We start from the raw sequence: 8,204 nt of genomic DNA on the forward strand, positions 1-8,204 counted from the left end.
CTTTGTGATTAGATCATGAATTTTTTTTATTATTTTTTTTTAATGTTCAAAAGTAATGACTGTCATATTTAACGCATCAGCCGAAATAATTTACAAAGCGGATGTGAAAAGCTCATGTCACTGAACCGCTTGGGCGATCAATCATCGAGTTTGGGTGATTTTGTCTTGCGGGTGACAAGACGTTCTATTTATGCATCTGCATTTCAAAAAATGCGCACCATTGACAATGTGTTAAAGGCAAGGCCACGTGGCGCTGACATAATAAAGGTGCTTATAGGAACTGTCCCGAATTTGATGCCATTGTTAAAGGGACAGACCCTAGTTTTTAAACACTAAGGCATATTGTTTCATTATTAGAATCATTTATGATCACTGAAATCAAACATTACATTTTATTCTTTAGATTATCCATTTCCGTATAACCGAAGTGTTTCTGGTCGTCCTGGTGTTTCTAATACCAAAACAAAACAAAACAAACATTTTTCATATTTAAAAAAAAACCCCGCACGTGCGTCTGAGAAGTAGCGGTTTATTGATTCGAGTTCCATATTTTTAAGGGTATTTCCCGTTTTAACGTCACAGACTCTTCTTTGACTCTATTGTAACATTATCCAAATGAGTTACAGGTTTGTAGATTAACTAAACGTAGTGTCCATTTTTACGGGTTAAAACTAGACTCTGCGCCTTTAAGATGTTGTCGACTAACAAAGACGTTTTGACGACTGTAAATGCATATTAAATATGTTTTTCTGTATCGCATGTCAGTAGCTGTATTATTAAATGTGTTTATCATCGTCCTGGTGTTTGTACTGGGTGAAACGTCACTTTATTTCCAGGATAGTCCCTTTAAGAGTTTGTTTTGTTTCACAACATCACTAGAGCACATTGATTAATTAATCATCGGCTACTGAATGTCAGACATTTGGCAGTCTTTCACGTTTTGTCCTATATATCGAGTGTCCTCTTGCCCTGTTCTATTTATAGATTGTGCTAGAGTGCACTTGGTGTTACAAATGTCGATTTTAAAATCTGAGACGAGTAAAGCAGATGCGGATTTAGGGGGGAAGGGGCCCGGACCCCCATACATTTTGCGATTAATTTTCATATTTTTTTTAACAATCCCCCTCCAAACCTCCCCGAAAGTTCCCTTGGCATTCCACCTTATATCACTGCCCCCACCCCCCCACCCCTCTGTCCTAAATGGATTTTCTGGATCCGCTACTGCAAAGGGTCGTTAAGTAAAGTAGCATCTAGGTTCTCCACAAGTACTCGAGTACTCGGGCACGGGCCGAGTCTAACAAGACTCGAGTGGGTTCACAGGACTAGGTATCCGTGCAAGGAAGAGCACTCTCATGTAATTATATTTGTTTTACGTCATTGTGCCACATGCTTGCCGCCGGTTACATTATAGGGCTATGGTACATGGCGGGAAAACAAAAGTTGAATCTGTGGAATGCAATACAATGGCATGATTTGTCACCCATGTCCAGCGCTCGAATTAACATGCATAATTTTATTCCTTAGTTTCATTATCATCTACTAAGTGGCGGGTACTCGTGTCCGGGTCGATATTCTGGTCGAAATTGGCTACAAATTCTACCGGACCGAATCATAACCTGCCTGGCAAAATAATTCTGGACTTCACCTTTAAAACAAGGCATATAAAGTTAAAGTTTGTTTTGTTTAACGACGCCACGAGAGCACCTTGATTTATTAAGCACTGCCTATTGGATGTCAAACATTTGGTAATTTTGACATATAGTCAGAGAGGAAACCTGCTACATTTTTCCATTAATAGCAAGGGGTCTTTTATATGCACCATCCCACAGACATTATAACACATACCACGGCCTTTCATATACCAGTCGTGGTGCACTGGCTGGAACGGAAGATAGATATTAGACCACACAACCCCCAAACAGTTTGCTTTGTTTAACGACAACACTAGAACATATTGATTTATTAAGCACTGCCTATTGGATGTCAAACATTTGGTCATTTTGACATATAGTCTTAAAGAGGAAACCCGCTACATTTTTCCATTAGTAGCAAGGCATATTTTATATGCACCATCCTACAAACAGGACACAACATACCACGGCCTTTGATATACCAATCGTGGTGCACTGGCTGAAAAGAAAAAGAGCACAATGGGCCCGCCGACGGGGATCGATCCTAGACAACTGGGCTACGTCCCGCCCTTTACACAACCGATGCCGACACTCCTATCCTTATATTTTTATGAGTAAATTTGGAAAGGATATATAGTTCAGGGCCCCGTTCCACGAAGCGATCTTAGCCCTAAGATCAACTTAAGTGCATAGGGTAGCTGTGCGCTTAAGGTAATCTTAGGGCTAAGGTCGCTTCTTGGAACGGGGTCCAGGGCCCCGTTCCATGAAGCGATCTTAGACCTAAGATCACCGTAACTGCACAGCTAATATATGCACTTAAGGTGATCTTAACGCTAAGATCGCTTTGTGGAACATGATCAATTAATTTTAAACAGATCGCATGTACGTTCCTCCTCAGATGACTGTATAACGTTATTACTAGGGATGGGTGTTTTGAGAATATGGGTGTTCCGTATAACGTTCGTTACTAAGGACAGGTATTTTGAGAATATGTGTATCCCGTATAACGTTCGTTACTAAGGACAGGTATTTTGAGAATTGGGTGTTCCATATAACGTTCGTTACTGGGGGTGGGTAGTTTGAGAATATGGGTGTTCCATAGAACGTTCGTTACTAAGGACCGGTATTTTGAGAATATGGGTGTTCCACATAACGTTCGTTACTGGGGGTGGGTATTTTGAGAATATCGATTTACCGTATTAATAAGAGTGGGTATTTTGAGAATATGTGTGTCCCGTATAACGTTCGTTACTAGAGATGGGTATTTTGAGAATATGTGTGTTCCATATAACGTTCGTTACTAAGGACAGGTATTTTGAGAATATGGGTGTTCCATATAACGTTCGTTACTAGTGATGGGTATTTTGAGAATATGTGTGTCCCGTATAACGTTCGTTACCAAGGATGGGTATTTTGAGAATATGGGTACCCAGTATAACGTTCGTTACTAGGAACAGATGTGTTGAGAACATGGGTGCTCGTTATAACGTTCGTTACTAGCGATGGGTATTTTGAGAATATCAGTAATACTAATAACGCTCGTTACTGCGCCTATCCTTTCTCTCCTTTGAATTCCATATCATTTGGTGCAGGTGTGTGTGTGTGTGTGTGTGTGTGTGTGTGTGTGTGTGTGTGTGTGTGTGTGTGTGTGTTATTAGAAATACTCTCATCGACCTACTTTTTTTTCAACATGTTCCCAGATACACACAATTTTTAGGTCTGAATTAAATCCTACAAATGATCTCAATTGTAGAATGTCAGCCTGAGAGGCAGTACGTAGTAAGATCAATCCCCAACGATGGATCAAATTTTACATCCATAACAACCACAACGACTGGTATATGAAAATCTGATATATGTGAACGCGTTTTGACAATTCACAAAGTTAAACTACGAAGATACAACTGTTTTGATATAAACAAAAGATACTGTTTCTTGTACCATTTAGTACTCTAAGAAAGAGAACTGTTTTCGCCTGCTATATCCTGCTATATAAAATGAAAAAAAAGAAAGTTTTTAGTTGGTTAAGGGAGATAATTCTATTTAAGTTAATCCATGGATTTTGTCCCCATTTTAGAGTTGTTTCCCTTCCTTCAACACGGCCGATAAAATATTTATTTTGTTAATGTTAGTTATTTAACCGTGTTTTAGAGAGAGAGAGAGAGAGAGAGAGAGAGAGAGAGAGAGAGAGAGAGAGAGAGAGAGAGAGAGAGAGAGAGAGAGAGAGAGAGAGAGAGAGAGAGAAACAGAGAGATTGAGAGAGAGAAAGAGAGAGGAGGGAGAGAAGGAGACAGAGGGAGAGAGAGAGATAGAAAGAGAGAGACAGAGAGAGAAAGGGAGAGAGAGAGACAGACTGAGAGAGGGAGAGAGAGAAAGAGAGAGAGGGGGTGTAGAGAAGGGGTGGGTGGGTGAGAGAGCGGGGTAGAGAAAGGGAGAGACAGAGAGACAGAGAGACAGAGACAGAGAGTGGGATGGAGAGAGTGAGAGAGAAATGGTGATTCATAAAATAACGTCCGCTTTATGAAGTTAAAATTCGTTTTATTTAGGTCTCACTACACAGATCACTTCCGGGTGAGAGTTCATTGATCACGGTCCACTATAGTTCCTAATTGTGACACATGTTATGGTTCACATATTCACTTCTAGGAAATGGTGGAGAATTAAAACAATATGTATGTTTAATGGTAAGCCTTCTGGCTGTATTTTGCCCATGTTATTTTTGTAATATTGTGCATCGACCTTTTGGGACATGGGTATTTAGCGCAAGTGACAGCCAGAGTGAATCGGTTAATGAACAACCTGTTCGGACCGGTACTACAGCCAGATGCGGTCATATAGCAAAAAACTGAGACGGAAATGTTCTCAATTTTGAAGTGAAAATAAATGCATATATAATGTATGTTCGCAATGGTGCATGTTGTTAGTGCCAACAAGAACCCGTTCTACTGGCAATCTTCGCTTGAAGTTGGGCAGTTTAACATGGGTTTCAATGGCAGATGACATTTGTGTAGTGAGACCGTAACGACACCACTAGAGCACATTCATTTATTAATCATCGGCTATTGAATGTCAAATAGTTGGTTATTTTAACGTATATAGTCTTAGAGAGATAACCCGATATATTTTTTTCCATTAGCAGCAAGGAATATTTAGTATGCATCATCCCACAGACAGGATAACACATACTACGGCCTTTGATATACCAGTCATGATCCCAATTTCCGAAGTTAATTTGCGGACAAAGAAGATGAACCAAGTTATTATTTTGTCTGTTTTCACTTTGATACATAGCTTATGTTTAAAACGTTATATATATTTTGTTTTCGGCCGAATGAAACTCGGTACAAACAGTGGTCATAACATAGAGTATGGAGCTTTGGTGAAAATATAGTCAAACAAACCATGATCACACTACATCTAAAATATAAACTATAACATTATACAGAACAAACATTAAACAAACAAATAGCTCCGCCACCCCACTCCGCATTGAAAAATGTATGCATACATATTACAGATATTGACAAAATACAAACTAAATGGGAAATAATTACGTAAAAATGGCTGTCACAAATCGACAGACTACAGGGAAGATAACTCTGATTGTTTTAAAAGTGTATTTTGCCACCAAAGCACATTGATTTATTAATCACTGGCTATTGGAAAAGAAATGAAATAAGGTTTTATTTAACGACGCACTCAACACATTTTATTTACGGTTATACAGCGTCAGACATATGGTTAAGGACCACACAGATTTTGAGAGGAAACCCGCTGTCGCCACTACATGGGCTACTCTTTCCGATTAGCAGCAAGGGATCTTTTATTTGCGCTTCCCACAGGCAGAATAGCACAAACCATGGCCTTTGTTGAACCAGTTATGGATTACTGATCGGTGCAAGTGGTTTACACCTACCCATTGAGCCTTGCGGAGTTGGCTATTGGATGTCAAACATGTGGTTATTTTTGACGTGAAGACTTAGTGGATACTCCCTACTTTCTTTCCATTAACAGCAAGGGATACCACATACCATGGCCTTTGATATACCAAAAGTGGTATTCTGGTTGGGAAGGGACCCCCCCCCCCCAAGACCCCCCCTCCAAAAAACCCAACAAAAAACCCCAACAACAAACAAACAAATCCCCCCCAAAAATAAAAAAACCCAATCACATAATGGGTCCACTGAGGAGGATTGATCCTACGACGCAAGCAACTCAGACGAGCACTCTACCGACTGAGCTAAATCCCTATAATTAACGAAATATAACCAACAAGTATTAAAAAGGAAGGACATGTTTTATTTAACGATGCACTCAACACATTTTATTTACGGTTATATGGCGTCGGGCATATGGTTAAGGACTACACAGATATAGAGAGGAAACCCGCTGTCGCCATTTCATGGACTACTCTTTTCTGTTAGCAGCAAGGGATCTTTTATATGCACCATTCCACAGAGAGGATAATACATACCACGGCCTTTGTTACACCAGTTTTGGAGCACTGGCTGGAACGAGAAATAGCCTAATGAGTCCACCGACAGGAATCAATGCTAGACCGATCGTGCTGTACAACTGAGCTACCCCCCCCCCCCCCCCCCCCGTCAACTAGGTCCAATAAAATCCAGTAAACTCGGTCACTGGGTTAATTTTACAGTTTTGGTATTTTGCAATTGGAATTTCTGGCCAACGATAAAATTTCACAGAACATCAGATATGCTTTCTGTTTTATGAACTTGTATTGTCTATAACATTGTATAAATATACTAGTTACTGAAATTGACATCTAATTGAAAGTGGTTTAACATTTCTACATAGTAGCCCTACAGAACGAAAGTTAAGAAAGTTAAAGTTTGTTTTGTTTAACTAGAGAACATTGATTTATTAATCATCAGCTGTTTTATATCAAGCATGTAGTATGTTTGACATATAGTCCTAGACAGGAAACCCGTTACATTGTTCCATTAATAGCAAGGGATCGTTTATAAATACTACCCTACAGACAGGACAGCACATACCACGGCCTTTGATATACCAGTCGTGGTACCATGGCTGAAACGACAAATAGCCCAATGGGTCCACCACATATTGGGATCTATCCTAGACCGACCGCGCATCAGACGATCGCTTTCCCACTGGTCTACATCCTGCCCCAATACTCCACTAAGTGAAATCTTGCCCACGGCATATATTTTAAACATGTAATAAGTGTTTAACATGCGCAATTGGACATGCCTCGTGTGATTCAGGAAGACACATGTGTGTCCGGCTGGTATAGTAGTTAAGCCTTCGGAGTTTTGGCTAGGAGGTACTGGGTTCTCAACCCGGTACCAGCTTCAACACAATGTGATTTGTAATGGCTTAGTGAGATGACGTGAGACAAGAACACCGTCTTCTCTCTCACTAACTCCTAACAATTTACTCTCCCTTTAGGACAGACAGCCTAGATGGCTAACATGGGTGCCCAGGACAGCGTGCTTGAACCCTTAATTGGATATAAGTACGCAAATTAAGTTTCAAAGAATAAAAAACAAACATTATACTGTAGAAAACGCTCTCTTAGTCTTCGTTGTCTAGTGGATAAGCTGTTAGACAATCAAGCTGACGAAAGTGGTTCAAATCCCGTCAAAGATGGCTCACACATTCATTCATCTTTCTTATCTATCACCCTCTGCCTATCATTCTCATTATCTTAATATAAAAACACTTTCCAATTTCTCTCACGATTTCAATCTGTTTCGACAATTTCTGTCAGTTTCCTCCGACTCTCTCTTCTGAGCTGTCCACACCATCGCCTACCTGTCTCAACTTCCTCCACGGGTGCAGTCTCTGTGTATTTCCCTGCACCCACCTGACAACCTCGTCCTCTGCCACTAATAAAGCTGGTCTGACCCACGGCACTAACTAACGACAGTGAAACCTCTCAAGACCGGACCCTCTTAGTCTATAAACCGGAATTCCCTCAAAACCGGATGTTCCCGAAGTGGTCAGACTAAGCCTACAGCTAAAAGCTGATGGTGAAAGACAGGTGTGTGGCACAGATAGCTACAAGAGACAAGTACCTGTCGCGGTTGGAGAGACAAGGATTGGGATGTGGAGGTGGACAGCGAAATAAGTTGAAAGAAATTGCCAGATCGGGAAGAAATGAGATGGAATTTGAAGGAGAGAAACGAAAGGGGGCAGTGGGATAAAAAAAAGAAGAAAAAAAAAGAAAAGAAGACGCGCTCTTGACTGGTTTTGGCGCCGTGGTTTGCAATATCCTGTAAAGAAATGGGAAGTGCATATAAAAGATCCCTTGCTGCACGTCGGTAGGAGGAAGTTGCCTCGTTGGCAGGTGTCTCTGTGTGTTGTGTGTGTGTGTGTGTGTGTCTGTGTGTCTGTCTGCCTGTCTGTCTGTCTCTCTCTCTCTCTCTCTCTCTCTCTCTCTCTCTCTCTCTCTCTCTCTCTCTCTCTCTCTCTCTCTCTCTCTCTCTCTCTGTGTGTGTCTTTATATCCCTTTGTCATACATGTATGTACGTGTTTGCGTCTCTTTCTCTTCTGTGTGTGTGTCTCTCGTTTTTGCTCTGTCTCAAT

The sequence above is a fragment of the Gigantopelta aegis genome, chromosome 14, assembly GCF_016097555.1.
Source record: "Gigantopelta aegis isolate Gae_Host chromosome 14, Gae_host_genome, whole genome shotgun sequence".
Taxonomy (NCBI): Eukaryota; Metazoa; Mollusca; class Gastropoda; order Neomphalida; family Peltospiridae; genus Gigantopelta; species Gigantopelta aegis.